Source organism: Podarcis muralis, chromosome 5 (assembly GCF_964188315.1).
Source record: "Podarcis muralis chromosome 5, rPodMur119.hap1.1, whole genome shotgun sequence".
In the NCBI taxonomy this organism is placed as follows: Eukaryota; Metazoa; Chordata; class Lepidosauria; order Squamata; family Lacertidae; genus Podarcis; species Podarcis muralis.
The window spans coordinates 91877181-91896089 of NC_135659.1; the positions used below are offsets into that span (position 1 = coordinate 91877181).

Below are 18909 nucleotides of genomic sequence, written 5' to 3' on the forward strand. Positions count from 1 at the left end.
GACTGTGAGTTGGGAGGGAGGGGGTTAACCCTTTCCCTCTTGTATTTTATTTTTTTTTACACTCCAATACATCAATAATTATTCTTTTGTTTTATTGACTTCCCACCCTGTTTTCCATGGTGTTGTTTTTATTTCTCCCCCTTTACTGCACCCTATCTTCTGTCCCTTATACCATAACAACAATGCAACAATCTCTAATTCCTTCTGTTGCTGATAGTTCAAATCCTGCTGGCGAGTTCATCATACTACAGTGGTGCCCCGCAAGACGAAATTAATTCGTTCCACAAGTTTTTTTGTCTTGCGATTTTTTCGTCTTGCGAAGCACGGTTTCGGAAAAGTTTTGGAAAAGCTTCAAAAATCACCAAAGTCTTCAAAAACCTCAAAAAAGGCTACCACACCGCGTGCTATGAGTTGCTCCTCGAAATCAAGTCGCAACTGTATTAACGGTTTTAAGAAAAAGGAAACAAACTTGCAAGACGTTTCCGTCTTGCGAAGCAAGCCCATAGGGAAAATCGTCTTGCGAAGCAACTCAAAAAACCAAAAACCCTTTCGTCTTGCGAGTTTTCCATCTTGCAAGGCATTCGTCTTGCGAGGTACCACTGTATAGTATTTCTTTAAGTAATCCTAAAAAGGCTTCCCGTCTTCCACAAAAGAATCATCAGTAGGTTCTCTTATTTTGACTGAGACCTTTGGCTATAGGGCGGTATATAAATTCAATATACAGTGGTACCTCAGGTTACAGATGCTTCAGGTTACAGATGCTTCAGGTTACAGACTCCGCTAACACAGAAATAGTACCTTGGGTTAAGAACTTTGCTTCAGGATGAGAACAGAAATTGTGCGGTGGCAGCATGGCAGCAGCAGGAGGCCCCATTAGCTAAAGTGGTGCTTCAGGTTAAGAACAGTTTCAGGTTAAGAACAGACCTCCAGAACTAATTAAGTTCTTAACCCAAGGTACCACTGTAAATTCAATATATAGTGGTACCTCTGGATGCAAACTGGATCCATTCCAGGCCCCATTTGCATGCTGAAGCAAACGTAACACGCGACTGCACATCTGTGCCCCTGCAGGTCGTGTTTTGCCGCTTCCACGCATGCGCATGACGTCATTTTGAGCATCTGCGCATGTGCGAGCGGCAAAACCCGGAAGTAATGCGTTCCGTTACTTCCGAGTCGCCACGGAGCGTAACCCAAAAATGCTTAACCTAAAGCGTATTCATCCTGAGGTATGACTGTATATAAAAAAATTGACTGTTAACTTTTCCAGTTCCACATAGGCCATCAATTTACTTATACATTCTTCTTTGGTGGGAACTTCTTCCTTCCATTTTTGTGCATGGAGAATCCTAGCTATTGCTGTTACATACATAGACAGCTTAGTCTATTGTTGTAGTCATAGAATCACATAATCGTAGAGTTGGAAGAAACCCCCAAAGGCCATCTATTCCAACCCCCTGAAATGCAGGAATCTCAACTCAAACATCTAAGACAGATGCCTCATCTAAGACAGATTAAAAACCTCCAGAGAAGGCGAGTCCACCACCTCCTGAGTCAACTGTCAAACAGCTCTTACTGTCAGAAAGTTCTTCCTGATATTTAGTCGGAATCTCCTTTTTTTGTAACTTGAAGCCATTGGTTCGATTCCTAACCATCTCAAGGGCACCAGGTTGGGAAAAGCTGTTGCAGATGTTAGCTGTAATATTTTCTCACCCGGTTTGCTCTGGGGGAAGATTACAGGCACGAGGCCAAATTCTTTGTGGAAACCGCTGGCCTTTTTAATTCCCTCGCTTCCGTTCTAGAACTGCGATGGCCACCTGATAGGGGCGGCTGTCGGCTTTTCTCATGTCAGGCCCAAATGGGGCCGCGAGAGATTGGGCGGTTGTATATGCGACTTGACTTCTTACACCTTCCGTGTTGTTTCCCCCAGATTGCGACGCAGCCGCTGCAGAGTGGAAACAGCACCCAGCTCTGTCTTATCCCCAGCACTCCCACTCAGCAGCAGGAAAAAGCTGGTGGGCCACAAAGGAGCCAGTCTGGCTGATTTCGGCCGAGCCAGTTACTGGAGCAGATAAGTAAACACTCAGCCAGCTCTGACATAAATTACGAGAGTCCTTGACAGCAAGACACTGACCAGGGTTGCCGATAAGGAGGGAGAAGGCCTTGCTTGTCTCTCGTTCCCATTTGACTGTTTCACAATAACTGTCAGGGGGAAAGAATAGACACTTCAGCAACCAGCAGACAAACGGGTATTCACGTCACCTTGAGGGTGCATTGTGAGGACTGTCTCAAGGCACCGTGGATGGGCAAACCTGTCATTCTTTGTTCCTCTCAGTTTCTCATTTCCACATAGTTTGCATTAAGAAACAACTCCTGGTGGAAATTCATCGGCCCCACAGTGTGAATTTCTCCCAGGTTTGTATATATTTTTTGTGTAATCTACACGTTTTTGCAAAGCAGTTCACCTTGTCATAACACATCTTTGTATGCTATTTTCACTATCATGTTTGTTTTTGTGGACGCTTCACCCCAGTGTTTGCATAATGTTTTAGAAAAGGTAGATTTGCCTTTAGATGTGAACCAAATCGAATTTCTCCTCTGTTCCTGAAGGGCACTTCCAGACTGTCATTATTTGGGGTGGGAATCAGCCACACACCAACACATTCAGATTGCACAATTAAAGGTTTTCCCACCACCATACACACAAACACAATTGAAATTTTTGCAAAAATGATGGGAAAGTGCACTGGAAATGGTGGGATAATATTTTCTCATTGTGAAGCCATCTAACTCCCTTCCAACAATGAATGAATCCTCAATAAATTGCTCCCTGTCTTGTAACACTGCAACTTGTAGACATCTGTTGAAGCTGAATGTTGGAAGATTTAGATAAAAGAAAGTACCTCTTCACTCAGCAATTAGTTAACCTGTGGAACTCACTCCCACAGGGGTGATGGGCACCAACTTGGCCACAGTGAGAACAGGATGTTGGTCTGGATGGACCATTGGCCTGAAATCAACAACAACAACAACAATTTATATCCGCCCATCTGGCTGAGTTTCCCCAGCCACTCTGGGCGGCTCCCAACAGAATATTTAAAACACGCTAAAACACCAAACATTAAAAACTTCCCTAAACAGGGCTGTCTTCAGATGTCTTGTAAAAGTCAGATAATTGTTTATTTCCTTGAGGATGTTCCACAGGGTGGACACCACCACCGAGAAGGCCCTCTGCCTGATTCCCTGTAACTTCACTTCTTGCAGTGAGGGAACCCCCAGAAGGCCCTTGAAGCTGGACCTCACGATGGGAGTGGAGACGCACCTTCATATATACATACTACATCTTATGTTCTTATGTAGCACTATGATGGGGGGGGGGGATGCCTTTCATCATGCTGTTTGGGTGACAGCCCATCTATGTGCTTCTCTCTGTCTGCTAGCCATAGGAAGTGTATCTCTGATCCCAGAACAGATGAGACTATTATTTCTAGCAAATGAAAAAGACGACTAACAGTGTAGTCCTAACCATGTCCACTCAGAAGTAAGTCCTATTGCTTGATGGTAGAGTAAGACTTGTGGGGCACTCCTTCATTCATCCTTTTTGGCCGGCCCAATATTATAGATGAGTGCAACCAGGGCTTCTGTTTTGTTTCCAGGGTTAAGATGCAAAGTTTGGAACTCGAAGTACACATATATCCACACATAGTCAGCTCACGAAAGGGATCTCAGGAGATTCAGTGAAGGGTTGAGTTAGTCCGCTCTTCTCAAGGAGGGTTTCAATTAGCTCCACGTCTCCTGCGTGTGACAGCTTCACCAAGTTGATAAGTGGGAACGAGCTCAGACTTGCGTTGGCTAATCGATAGATACACCCGGGGAGATGGGATTTTGGTGCCAAGATGTACGGTTTGCTCAAATGAGTAATTGTGCTATTAGAACAACCCAGCACTGCGGTTCTGTTGGCAAGGGGACGACATGGACTGCACTCTTCAGCAAAGTTATGTAACTCAAGGCAGGATGACCTTACCCTTGGGGCTGTGGACCACTCTCAAGAAAGAAGAGTTTGAAGAGTTTGGATTTGATATCCTGCTTTATCACTACCCTAAGGAGTTTCAAAGCAGCTAACATTCTCCTTTTCCCTTCCTTCCCCACAACAAACACTCTGTGAGGTGAGTGAGGCTGAGAGACTTCAAAGAAGTGTGACTAGCCCAGGGTCACCCAGCAGCTGCATGTGGAGGAGCGGGGAAGTGAACCCGGTTCACCAGATTACAAGTCTACCGCTCTTAACCACTATACCGCTCTTAACCACTACAAAGGAGGGATCTGGCCCTGGGGGAGAAATGCCCATGATTTAGCCAAAAATCCTTCGTTGGTTTGGATCCAAAGATGGGAAGTTGTCCCTTTGGGGTCAGCCCCACCAGTGGTGCAACCCATCATTTCTGGCAGGCCTGGCTTATAGTCTCACTTCCAACAGCACCAATGCAAAGTGTGCTGGTTTGGGGGGTGTTCTGATCAGCTACAGCCCCTCAGGCCAATGGTATACAGCCTCGGAGACCCTAGCCCTGATGTTTAAAAAAGGTAATGGGACCCCTGACCATTAGGTCCAGTCGTGACCGACTCTGGGGTTGCAGCGCTCATCTCGTTTTATTGGCCAAGGGAGCTTCCAGGTCATGTGGCCAGCATGACTAAGCCGCTTCTGGCGAACCAGAGCAGTGCACAGAAATGCCGTTTACCTTCCCGCCGGAGTGGTACCTATTTATCTACTTGCACTTTGAGGTGCTTTCGAACTGCTAGGTTGGCAGGAGCAGGGATCGAGCAACGGGAGCTCACCCCATCGCGGGGATTCGAATGGCCGACCTTCTGATCGGCAAGTCCTAGGCTCTGTGGTTTAACCCACAGCACCACCCGCATCAATCCCTCCCAAAACAACTGCTTCTTAGAGACAGCTACTTCTGCAAGGGGTGCGTCTCCCCACTCTCCCTCCTTCATCCAGCTGCCTCTCCAGCATAACCCCTTCTTGTTGCTGACTCCATGTAATATTGAATGTTTCACCAACAGCTGCCATAACCATGCCACCAAGATCATTGTGAAGAGGACAGATTTGTCCCCCAAGAGCCTTAGAGGGGCTCAGGGGTTCATCCTCCAGGGACAGCAACCTCCAGACCACCCTGAAGAATTCTGCTGGACAGCTACTCAATAATGCAGTGGATTTAGCAAAGTACGGAAATGTTTTAGACAGGCCCTGAAACACCCGCTGTCCTTCCCTCTGCTTTTAGCTGAGATGCTGGATTGAATTTTAACAATTTGCTGAACTTAAGTGCTGCTCCTGGTCTTTCATTGTGTTCTGTCGTCTAAATGAATTTTACAGGAGTGTGGTGCTAGCCTGTGAAATGTACTTTTAAACCCCCTTTTTAAGTTATTGTATTTTATTGGGACACTGCGTTTTCTGCATGTGATTTAGTGTTAGCCACCTTGTGCAAGCTTGGCCTTAAAAGCAAGACACAGAAACATTTAAATAAACAAACACACTCTTTTATTTCAGCCTGCCAATAGGTGCAGACCAACAATCTGGATGTCATTTATCTGCCTAAGTATTTCAGAGCTGGCTCCAAGTTTGGAGAGCCCTTTGGTATAGCACCCTTCCCGTATTGGTACACGTCTCTTGTGGCAAGGTCTGGCTCCTCTTCCTTCCTCCAGACCTTCCCACTGAGGAGGGGATGGATAGGGGACTCAGCCATAACGCTGCAAATAAAACGTTTTGTTATAAAGTGCATTATACAAATGTGACACTAGATGGCGATGGGGAGCTATGGCAAATTCAATATATTTTTCAAAATGTTTTTTTAAAAAGCATATTTCACAGCGTTTTTTTAATATGTGTCTAGATTCCACCTGGGAAGAGGCCTTACAAAAAGAAGCGGGAAGAAAGGCACAAGGCAACAGCAGGGGCGGGAGGCCTTGTTGCTGCTACGATGGAGGTTATGTGTCTGTTGTTGCACTTGCCCACAATCAGGGGCAGACCTTGGTAATATGGCACCCCATGCAAGGCCAAAATTTAATGTCACCTCAGCCTTCAAGCTGCCCTCCCAAAGCTGGGTAAGTGAGGGCCCTACAGTCCTGCCCCCTTCCCAAAGCCTAGTTAGTGATCTCCCAGCTTTGGGAAGGAGATGGGAGGGCTCTAGGACTTTGCCAGAGCCAAGCGCCCCTTCCCATAGCCTGGCAACTTGCTACCTGAAGCAAGTGCTTACAGTTCTAGGCTTTGGGGAAGAGGTGGGAAGCCGCTCCCTCAGCTCGGCGCCTTGTGCGAGGGAACCAGTCATGCTGCTTGTTATGTACTGAGTTGAATAGGATCCAAAATGCAGCAGTCTGATTGGTCCTAGAACAATAGGATCCAAAATGCAGCAGTCTGATTGGTCCTAGAACAATAGGATTCAGAATGCAGAAGTCTGATTGGTCCTAGAGCAATGCAGCAGTATGATTGGTCTGCAGGAGCCACCCAATCCAGCTCCAGATGGAAGTGAATCCACAACCTGATTGGCCTACAGGAGAATTCCGGAATTAGCCAATCACAGGCAGCCCATTGTGTAAATAATGTATATAAAGCAGATACTTTGGGGAAACATTCATTCTTCCTCACCACTATGAGCCAAATAAAGAGCATGAAATCCACTCTCGACTCTGAGTATATTTCACTGCTCTATATCCATCTCTGCCACAATGTACTGACATAGTGCTGCTCCAAGACATCACAGATAATCAAAATGGCAGCCATCCAGGGCTCTTCAGAGTTCCAGGAAAGTGGGACTAGGACAGTCACCCTTGGCAGCTGCCCAAAGAATGGATGTTGTCTGCGGATGCCAGGAACAGTTTGTACACTACACGGGTTCAGAGCCTGAGGCAGGAAACCCTTCGTCCGACTTCTGCCATGAAACCACTTAAGTGGCTTTGGGGAAATGTCCACCTCGCCATCTCAGCCTTGCACCTGCGATACGGGGGCAGCTGTTCTGGTCTACCTTACAAGGGTGTCGTGAGGAGAGATGTATGTTGAGCATTTTGAACCCCCCTGAAATGCGACATCAGTGTGATATTTATTTACTTATTTGTCCCTGGCAATGCCGCCTGGTTCTTGGATGGATGGTACCTGTTTCCAGTGAGGTTTGGCGCACTTGCTGAAGGGTTTGTCTCCCTGGGGCTGCCTTATCAGGTGTTTTCATCTCGAGATAAGTCTTTTGTGCAGCTGTCTCTTCACACCCTCCAATTCCTCCCCTGCCTTGCCAAGAAATATAAACCCGGCCTGCTCATGACTCTTGAGAGAGACGATTATGAAAGATTTTAATCAGATGCCCTCCTCTTCTCTTCTTCTCCATCCTCAGTTTCAGAAACTTCTCCTCCCTTTGGCTCGGTTTAACCCAGGCTTGCAGGCCTCCTTGTTAGACACTCTCAGCCACCCTTCAGTATTTGCTTATCCATCTTTCCATCTATATTTCCTGCTGGGTTCTGCTTATTTTTACATGTTCGCCTAAGTGTTTATTCTTTTGGAAAGCCTTCTGTTCTGTGCATGGCATCTTCCTGGCAACACCCTTCTCCAACTTTCTATATCCCCCCCCCCTCTTGAGGGGACGGGAGGGATTAACTCTGGATTTATTTCAATTTTAATCTCCCTGGCTGTTTATTAAACAATCTCCCCATTTATCTGCAGACCATTTTCTTTACATTATAAAATTTCAATCAAAATTCCTTCAGGCAATCTTGCGTCCCCCCTTCCTGTGATCTCTAAATCGTATTTATGCTCAACTTTGACCCCGCCTGGCTGGCTTCCCAGGAGCAGCTTCAAGGAAGCTTAAGAGTGTATTATAGGCTGCTTCCTGAGGACTCAAGAGTCCTAAAATGGGTGAGCAGTGGTATGTCTGAGGGGGGATTTGAACTCATGGCTATACTGATCAACCAAAGGCTCTGTGGAAAGTTCATGTCTCTGGGCTGGCATCCCAGGCCATCAAAATATTCTCTTGGGCAGGAGAACATTGGTTTACTTATTTACAGTATTACATTTATATCTCACTGTTCCTCCAAGAAGCTCGGGGGGGGGGCATAAAGGACCCTTCCTCCCCCAAATTGCATCCTCACAGCAACCCTGTAAGGTAGTCTAGGCTGAGATACAGTGATTGTATAAAGTCAGTCAGTCGCTTCATGCTGGAATGAAGATTTGAACCAGGGTTTCTACAGCTGTAGTCCAATGTTCCTCTAAACCCAGGTGTGAGGAACATCAGGCCCAGGGAGTAATTGCAGTCCTCCAGCCCCCAGGACTCTTTCTTTAATATAGGTTAACTTTCTTTAATATAGGTCAATAGGAAAAATGTAAAAGAAAAATAGAAGGGATATATCGCTGACCGCCTTCTCCCAGGAAAGCGGGCACCTCTTCAAAGATGCCATCCGCTGCAAGATATGGATGCACATTGCAAAAAATACAGTATCCCCTTTGCTTCAAAAGTGTTATGTACGCTGTAGGGAAATGCATGATGATTGACTTGATTAACTAGTTAAAATGATGTTGATTCTTCAGTGAAGAGATCTTTAATGAACCCATCAAATATCTGAATGATTATAGGGTAGGAGACAGCCCTCTGTTGCTCCAGAAGGTCGTTCTTGAATCAATGGGTGCTAATGTTAGGGGGTGAGAGTTTTGCTAAACATTTGGTGGGAAGGTCCTAACCGTAAGAGGTGCTTGGCAGTGGAGCAGATCACCTTGGTGTAGGGTGAGCTGTCCTCCTATCCTGGAGGCTTTTAAGCAGAGGCTGCATGGCTGTTTCTCAAGGATTCTGTTGTTGCGTACGGCATTGCCAGATCCTGCACTGAGCATGAGATTGGACTTGATGACTTGTCTGCTAATCTTTCGACTCTGTGGGTGCTATTCAAAGTTTTATGAAGCGTGGGCCCACTGAAATGAATGGACATGACTAAATGAGGCCCATTCGTATCAATAGGTCTAGTAAAACTTCGTTGAAACCATGCCAGGATTCTACTTGTGTTTCATCAAGACTTTGGGTTCTTTTGCTAAATGCGTAGAATTATTACCTGCTTTGGAATTGGAGCAGCTTCCTCAACCTGGTGCCCTCCAGATGTTTTGGACTATAACTCATAGAATCGTAAAGTTGGAAGGGACCCCCAAGGTCATCAAGTGAAGCCCCCTGCAATGCAGGGACTCCCATCAGCTCCAGCATATACTCATTGCCAAACAATGCTCGGAATGACCTCGAGAAGCAGAAGACAGAGACCGCATCAAGCCCTTTTTTCAATGGGCATCATTGAAAAAAATGATCTCTTTCAGCTTCTGCTTTCTGGAAGAAGGTACAGGGTTATAAAGACTAGGACTAGCCACCTGAGAAACAGTTGCTATCCAAATGCGATTTTGGTTTTAGATGCAGTGTAAGGTAGTCTTTGGGACGTGGGTGGCGCTGTGGGTTAAACCACAGAACCTAGGACTTGCCGATCAGAAGGTTGGCAGTTTGAATCCCCACGACGGGGTGAGCTCCTGTTGCTCGGTCCCTGCTCCTGCCAACCTAGCAGTTCAAAAGCACGTCAAAGTGCAAGTAGATAAATAGGTACCACTCCGGCAGGAAGGTAAACAGCGTTTCCGTGCACTGCTCTGGTTCTCCAGAAGCAGCTTAGTCATGCTGGCCACATGACCCGGAAGCTATACGCCAGCTCCCTTGGCCAATAAAGCGAGATAAGCGCCGCAACCCCAGAGTTGGTAAAGGGGTCCCTTTACCTTTAAGGTAGTCTTTATGCGAGTATACTGTATTCAGTTATGAGGTATCAGAGTTTTTAGGGGCTAACCAGGCTGGGATAGCTGGGATATCAGGCTTGTTGGTTTTTGAATGTCTGATGTAGATTTTTTAAATTTCGTTGTTCTGTATGGGACAATGACAATAAAGATTATCGTATCATAGCAGAGATCACTAGTGGAGAAAATGAGACCATGTGTCACCTGAAGGCTGATTATATGAGACCCTTTCCCTTTGCTACCTAAACACAAGACCTCTCACTCCCCTTCCCCATTTTACACAAGGAGGAGGTGCAGCAACCCCAAAGCGTGGGATCTCTAACCATCTCCAGATTCCTTCCCACCTCTGGTGCGACGTGCCAGGAACTACCGCCCACCTCTCTCTCTCTTGTGGCGCCTACCGATTCCACTCTGAAAACCTCCCTGGTTTATCACAGCTGGGAGAGCTCCTGTGAAGGCCCCTGGTGCCTGCCGCTTGTCAACAAGGCCTCTTATCTTCTCAAAACATTGACTTAACCCTTTGTCTTGCAGCCACATGGAACAATGTGGGGAGAGGGGGAAGGTGGAGTGTGAGGGGTTCTGGGGCCGTCCAGGCTGAAAAGCTGCCTCTTGGGAACTTCTATACATTAGGCACAACATGTCCCACCTTCCTGGGGCAAAGCCAATCTTAATTGGGGGGGCTACTGGACATCAAGTCTGCGTATGGACTCTGCCTTTAGAGCATATTCAAAGCACGTTTCCCCCCTCAAAGAATTCTGGGCACTGTCGTTTGTTAACTACCATGCCCAGAACTCTTTTAGATGAAAAATGGTCTTTGGGTGTGCTCTAAAGATGTCATGCGCCCACAGTCCGAGTCTTTAGAGATTCCCTAGGAGTGATGACCATGGTGTACTTACAGGAAGTGTCACTACCAGGGGAAACAAGTCTTTTCCAGGTGACCTGTTTATTGAGCGTTCAACCTTGATTTATTTGCAGGGAGATGAGATGACGCTGGTTATTTATTGAGCATTCGTTTTGATTTGCTTGTGAAAAGGTTAATTATTATTATTATTTATACCCCGCCCATCTGGCTGGGTTTCCCCAGCCACTCTGGGCAGCTCCCAACAGAATATTAAAAACACGATAAAACATCAGTCATTAAAAACTTCCCTAAACAGGGCTGCCTTCAGATGTCTTCTAAAAGTCAGGTAGTTGTTTATTTCCTTGACATCTGATGGGAGGGTGTTCCACAGGGTGGGTGCCACCACTGTGAAGGCCCTCTGCAACCTCACTTCTCACAGTGAGGGAACCACCAGAAGGGCCTTGGAGCTGGACCTCAGTGTTTGGGCAGAACGATGGGGGTGGAGACGCTCCTTCAGGTATACTGGGCAATGACCGTTTAGGCTTTAAAGGTCAGCACCAACACTTTGAATTGTGCTCGGAAACGTACTGGGAGCCAACGTAGGTTAGGCGAAGAGGCATCAAGCAAGGGTTGTCCCACACAATGGAGGTTTTGGGGCTCTCATATTTCAGTGGCACCCTGTGTGATGCTAAAACTTGTCACCCCCACCACTCGTGCTCCGTTCTACATCTACCCTGCGGTTCTGGCAGTCCCTGCCCTAAAACCACCTCTGTCCCACATTTCCCATTGCACTTCCCCTCCTTACTGTGAAAAGTCTGTTCTTTGGTGGGAAGTGGATTAGTTGCGCCAGTGTGGTTTAGTGGACAGAGTCTTGGACTAAGACCTGGGAGACCAGGGTTCAAATCCCCACTCGGCCATGAAGCTCACTGAGTGAGCTAGGACCAGCCATCATCTCTCAGCCTAATCTACCTTACCTATGGTGCTACCTATGGTGCTGGAGGAGACTCTTGAGAGTCCCATGGACTGCAAGAAGATCAAACCTCTCCATTCTTAAGGAAATGAGCCCTGAGTGCTCACTGGAAGGACAGATCCTGAAGCTGAGGCTCCAATACTTTGGCCACGTCCTGAGAAGAGAAGACTCCCTGGAAAAGACCCTGATGTTGGGAAAGATGGAGGGCACCAGGAGAAGGGGACAAGATGGTTGGACAGTGTTCTCGGAGCTACCAGCATGAGTTTGATCAAACTGCGGGAGGCAGTGGAAGACAGGAGTGCCTGGCGTGCTCTGGTCCATGGGGTCATGAAGAGTCAGACACAACTAAATGACTAAACAACAATCTACCTTACAGGGTTTTCATTAGGATGAAATGGGGAGGGAAACCAAGCTTTCTACCTTGAGCTCCTTGGAGGATAGTGGATTATAAACATGGCACCATTATAACAAAGACCTCCAAATCGACTGTCGTTGTGCAACCCGAATTTGCTTGCCATTAGCCACTACACCCTTAAAAGGAGAACGGAGTCATTTTAACAATCCCCTTGAATCCACTTATCCAATATGACAGGATCTCCTGTTTTCCTAAAGCTCTCCTTCTCCGTCTCTCTTTTTTAACAAGTATTGAGCCTCGTTTCTGATATGAACCAGAGGCCCAAGTGGTAGAACTAAAATGTAAGAGGGTATTTTACGTGTAATAACCAAAAGGAGTTTGTGAGTCTTATCGCCAGAGATAAGGGACTGGCTCCCGGCCCCCTCTTTCGGACTTGGCTGGCACCATTAAATATACAACTCACCTAAAAGAGAAATGAGGCTGGATTTTCCCTAATCACTCCCTTGTTTCATGTCTCCCCTGCCCCTCTCTCTCCCCTTTTAAATGTGGGAAAGACACATTAAGACATAGGGCTACGATCTGCAATGTTTCGAGGGAGGAGAAGGTGCAATCCAGATCCATTCAACCCAACTGGCATTTGGTCAGTGACATCTACAGGCTGTGTGACTCGCACTCAGGGTTTCAAAACAATTGATTACGATTGATTGTGAAGCTTTCAGATCTATTTCGAGAGATGTTATTTAATTAGCTGTTACAGCTCTTACATTGTCCATACGTTAAGAGTAGAAGCATGATTGATGTTGTGTTTGTACGATGTCAGGCAGGCCCAAGCTATTTGTAGAGTAAGTCATAGACTTTCATCTTCGATGAATATTTGTGAAAGTGCTTTTCTCCTTGCCCCCATGATCAAGCTGCTGAAAGCCCACTGAGAGCCCAGTATTTGCAATAAAGAAAAAGAGGGCACTGTGTTACCATTATGCTAAGCATTTCTAAAGTCTAGAGACTAGTATGGTGTAACCACTTCACCTAATATTATCTATGTATTTATTCATTATTATTTATTGAATATCTAATCTGAACTTTCCAAAACAATACATGAATCAGGACACAGCCATCCTTCCAAATTGCCAGATTTTATTTATTGATTATATTTATTAAATTTGAATAGCACCCATCACCTGAAGATCGCAGGGCGGTTCAAAATATAAAAAGAGACAAAATGGGAATATAAAATATAGACCAAAAACAAAAACAAACCAAGAACCTCCCCTCCCAAAATCACATTTTAAAGGACATAGAATGTTAATCGGCCAAAGGCCTGGTTCTAAAGAAACGTTTAAAGATGTATTATGAAGGCACCAGGCATGCCTCCCTGAGGAGAGCATCCCTCAAATGGGGAGCCACCACAGAAAAGGCCCGTTCTTGTGTTGCCACCCTTCTGGTCTCTTGTGGAGAAGGCACGCAAAGAATAGCAACAGATGATGATCGCAGGGTTTGGGTTGGTTCATATGGGGAAAGACAGTCCTGGAAGTATTGCGGGAATACAGTTACGGTAATATTAGATTTTGCAAGTTAAGGTAAAAAGGTAAAGGTACCCCTGCCCATACGGGCCAGTCTTGACAGACTCTAGGGTTGTGCGCCCATCTCACTCAAGAGGCCGGGGGCCAGCGCTGTCTGCAGACACTTCCGGGTCACGTGGCCAGCGTGACAAAGCTGTATCTGGCGAGCCAGCGCAGCACACAGAAACGCCGTTTACCTTCCCGCCAGTAAGCGGTCCCTATTTATCTACTTGCACCCAGGGGTGCTTTCGAACTGCTAGGTTGGCAGGCGCTGGGACCGAGCAACGGGAGCGCACCCCGCCGTGGGGATTCGAACCGCCGACCTTTCGATCTGCAAGCCCTAGGCACTGAGGCTTTTACCCACAGCGCCACCCGCGTCCCTATTTTGCAAGTTAGGTGCACACAAATGCATACATTGTCCATACGCATATACCAGGATAATGTGTACATAAAAATGGATATATTAGTAAAAAAACACAACCTACAAAAGTGCATTAAATATGGGAATATTGGTTTGCAAACATGTCCGCATTAAGCAAAATTGCATACAAAAACATGTATATGAAGAGAAATCAGTTCTAAAATGTGGGTGAAATTTCTTTTCATTGCAGACTGATGTGGAAATGTGCAGGACTGAATTTAAGATGGGAGAAACGAGGATTTGAGAGAAACCAAAATGGACGGATTCTCATTTTTGGGGACACCCATTTCCCCTGCTCGGCTGACCTGAACCAGACACCAAACTGTTCAAAGGGGAAAATAGTTCTTCCGCTGCATAACATAATCGTTGGGTTTTTACGACTGGCGTTGCTGAACTGGCTGGTGAAACCGGCTGTCAGGTGGCAACTGGGCATTGTCAATGCGGTCAGAGTGAGTGGCGTTCCCACACGTCCACTGCGGTGGAAGACATGACCGCATTGGGAATATATCCCAAGACAATCACAGTAGGAAAAATCTCACATGCTTGGGCAACGCCAGGAGGGCACCTGGTAAGGATCACTCATCGCCGCCAGCCCTCGATCCGATTCAGCGTTACCTTTTCAGGCTTTCGGAGATAATGGAAGCTGGCAAGCCTGTTGGTTTTAATCAGTTCAAGGCAAGGCTGAGCAATATAAATGACTCTCCCGGGAGAAGACAGGATTCCGCATTCCAAATGGGTATGATCAAATGCATTACTCTAATTTTAAAGCCAGGGAATTGGGGGGGGGGGGGAGTTTGTGCGCGGTGTACTGAGTTTTGAAGTGAAACTATAAGGCGGCTCTCCCACCCCAATTCAGCACCTGAAGTTTGGTTCCCTCATATCTCATGCCTTGTATGAATATTGCGAAAGCAGAAGAAAAAGTAGAAGGGATCCTTTTTAGAAGCCAAGCATACATTGTGATGGAATCATGTGCCCTGTTCAGAAGTTTGTTAATTGTATCTGTGAAAGGCCTGAACACAGAAGACTTGGTTTCCAAGAATTCTGCAGAGGACCAGGACTGCAACTGAATAATGAGAAGTTTCTTTTCCTCCTGATATTTTCATACCAGCCCAAAGTGCAATGCATTTGTTTTTCAAAATTCTGACTTTTTGTTGTTTGTTCCAGTTATAATTCCAGTTCATTTATGTTATTGGGTATTATTGTTGTTCTAAATAATGGAAGGAAACAACAGATGGAGAGAAGTTCCACAGGTCTCCTTTTTGAACCGGGGTAGTCAACGTGGTCCCTTCCAGATGTTGCAGGACTGCAACTCCCTTCACCCCTGACCATTGACCATGCTGGCTAAGGCTGATGGGAGTTGGAGTCCAACAGCACCTCAAGGGCACCACATTGGATACCCATGTTATAGAACTACAATTCCCAGGATTCCAGTGGAGGAGAAACCATGGCAGATATACCAATCTAAGTTTGAGCAGCTAGCTTTCAGCAGTGTGATACTGGTAATACATATGACTTGTAATATTATCCCTAAGATTCCTAGGTCTATATTTGTTCTTAGCACCTCATCATTTCTTTCAGGGCTTTGCATTGTCTTGAATCTTGTAAAATGTAAGGTTCAGCCAACAGTCTCAGTCAGAGATGTTCTTTTTTCTTTTTTTAAAAGTCCCAAGAAAATTTTATGAAGCGTAGAAAAAGCAAGATCCTGTGCCTGCTTCATCCAGATCTTGAGAAGGCACAGATGAACATGCCAGACATGATTTCCTAAATATCAGACAGAGCTGAATCTTGTTATTGATAAACCAGGCCCATTCAGCAAATCTCAATTCACTGCTGTGTTGTGTTGGAGGAACACACTTTCGATTTGGCTATAAACCAAAAGTGACAAAGGGTATAATGCTTTTCCTTAAAAACAGCTCAAAAACTTCTCCCCTTTTTTGCGAATTTGCCAAAAATACCTCAACAACTTTCTGTCCGGATTTTCACTGTCTGAAATATGGCAACCTTAAGCTAAGAGGTCCCATCATTTTCCGCTTGCAAAAAAAGAAAAGTCTACAGCTTACGACAAGGATAGAGAACCTCTGGTCCATTGAATGTTATTGGACTGCAACTTCCAACATCCCTGAATATTAGCCATGCTCGCTGGGGCTCGTGGGAGTTAGAGACCAACAACATATTGAGAATTGCAGGTTTGCAGTCTCTGGTTTAGGGCCAAACTGCATAGTGCTACATTAAACATGTGGTGTGAAATCACATGAATCTACTAGGCTTTTGAAGCCACATGCAACTTTTTTTAAAAAATCAACACAGGTTGTTTAAAGGTAAAGGGACCCCTGACCATTAGGTCCAGTCGTGACCGACTCTGGGGTTGCGGCGCTCATCTCGCTTTATTGGCCAAGGGAGCCTGCGTACAGCTTCCGGGTCATGTGGCCAGCATGACTAAGCCGCTTCTGGCGAACCAGAGCAGCGCATGGAAATGCCGTTTACCTTCCCGCCGGAGTGGTACCTATTTATCTACTTGCACTTTGAGGTGCTGTCAAACTGCTAGGTTGGCAGGAGTTGGGACAGAGCAACGGGAGCTCACCCTGTTGGGGGGATTCGAACCGCCGACCTTCTGATCGGCAAGTCCTAGGCTCCGTGGTTTAACCCACAGCGCCACCTGCGTCCCATAACAGGTTGTTTAGATATACTGTATTTATGAATTGCAAATACCAAAGCAAGTTCCCCCACTTTTCTTTTCAAGATCATTTATCTGAAAGAAAAACAATGCACTATGATGTAGTTTTCTAGAGAAGAAAATACAAGAAATTTACAAGTCACATCATGACCTCCTCAAAGAATAAAGCATTCTAGAATTCATGTACTGCCACTATTGTGTCTTTTTGTAATTTTTTCCTGGATGCATATGTAATCAGGTTCCAACAGGTGATGTAAAATTATTGTGTTCTTTCTTTTCCTTCCATAATGTGGGTTTTATGTGTAATTTTCTCTGCCATTGCTAATGTACAAATTGTTCTATACCATGCTGGTGAGTCTAGGTTATTCATGTTTTTTTCCACCACCGAATGATAGTTTGTCTAGCCACAAAATTAAGTATTTAGACTTCATATCCTTATTCTGTCCTGTAAACACAGAAAACACAAATAATTCTGGATTATGTTAATTTAGAATCCCAGATTTCTTAGCCACATCCTTGTGGTTGATTCTGTAGTTGCCACTAGACTTGGTGAAGACAGAGGGAAGCAACTGCCATGAGGTCACAGGGGAAAAACAAGTGTATTTTTTCCAGGTTTTAAGTGCAAAGCAAAGTTCATTGCCAAAGCGTGGGTTCATAAAATAAACAACAATCACAATTAGGCATTCAGTTTATGTTTCTTTCTAACCCTTGCCCGTTTTGCAGCTACTGATGGCTTCCCATTGGATTGAGAAGGGCTTTATGGTCTGCTGTGCTACCATAAATAAACTTTAATTTCCCATTATTAACCCCCACAGAATGACTGCTACCTTGATGATAATTAACACTGCTGCTTGTTGGCACTGCACTTTGGTTTATGACGGTGTGTTTTTGGCGCACGAGGGAAAACCTTTGAACTCGTTTTACAGATCCTCTGAAGGACATTCCTGGGTCTCTTGAGAAGGAAGTTTAACCCTCCTGACTCTATGTGCAATAGATAACCTGGTTCTGAGGGCAGGTGAAGCTGCTGTTGCCGATTCAAATGCACTGCTTCTCGCAGAGTGCCCTCCTCTTGTGCTTCAGGAAACACCTGGAAAGTTGTGCTTGGTGCAAAGTTTCTCCCATGCCACAGCCTCTTAGCATGTTAAAAGCTTGCAGGCCAGTGAGTACAATTTGATATGCCAGCACTGGGAGACAGTGGAGGAGTGTGCATTTGGAGGTGAGGTCAAGCTGTTGGAAGGCTTCAGCACCTGCTGTGGCAGAAGAGATTGATGCAGGAGAGACATGTTTTGTTGCAGGTTGAATCCTGACAAGACAGAAGTACTGTTTTGGGGGGACAGGAGGCGGGCAGGTGTGGAGGACTCCCTGGTCCTGAATGGGGTAACTGTGCCCCTGAAGGACCAGGTGTGCAACCTGGGAGTCATTCTGGACTCACAGCTGTCCATGGAGGTGCAGGTCAATTCTGTGTCCAGGGCAGCTGTTTACCAGCTCCATCTGGTACGCAGGCTGAGACCCTACCTGCCCGCAGACTGTCTTGCCAGAGTGGTGCATGCTCTAGTTATCTCTCGCTTGGACTACTGCAATGCACTCTATGTGGGGCTACCTTTGAAGGTGACCCAGAAACTACAACTAATCCAGAATGCGGCAGCTAGACTGGTGACTGGGAGTGCCTCCAAGAGCATAACAGCAGTCTTGAAAGACCTACATTGGCTCCCAGTAGGCTTCCGAGCACAATTCAAAGTGTTGGTGCTGACCTTTAAAGCCCTAAACGGCCTCGGTCCAGTATATCTGAAGGAGCATCTCCACCCCCATCGTTCTACCTGGACACTGAGGTCCAGCACCGAGGGCCTTCTGGCAGTTCCCTCACTGCGAGAAGCCAAGCTACAGGGAACCAGACAGAGGGCCTTCTCGGTAGTGGCACCCGCCCTGTGGAATGCCCTCCCACCAAATGTCAAAGAGAAAAACAACTACCAGACTTTTAGAAGACATCTGAAGGCAGCCCTGTTTAGGGAAGCTTTCAATGTTTAACAGACCACTGTATTTTGATATTTTGTTGGAAGCCGCTCAGAGTGGCTGGGGAAACCCAACCAGATGGGAGGGGAATAAATAATATTATATTATTATTATTATTATTATTATTATTATTATTATTATTACTACTACTACTACTACTACTACTATTTCAGATAGGGCAGATGAAGGCGTCCACTTGTGCACTGCAGATAAACCTTGGCATTTCTTCTCTCTGCGCTCTTCTTCTTTATCTCTCTCACTGACTAAGGCAACACATGCTATATGCCAATCAGGTTTATAACTC

The 18909-nt window shown here is 45.8% G+C and overlaps 1 long non-coding RNA gene across 1 annotated transcript in view; it reads left to right on the forward strand.

Annotated features, from left to right (window-relative positions):
- LOC144327860 (uncharacterized) overlaps positions 1-16941 on the forward strand; it is a 92032-nt gene extending 75091 nt beyond the window's left edge. The window contains exons 3-4 of the long non-coding RNA XR_013393027.1: positions 1928-2412; positions 14112-16941. This is a non-coding gene — a long non-coding RNA (uncharacterized LOC144327860). The remainder of the gene's footprint in view (positions 1-1927; positions 2413-14111) is intronic.
- Positions 16942-18909: the final 1968 nt, after the last annotated feature.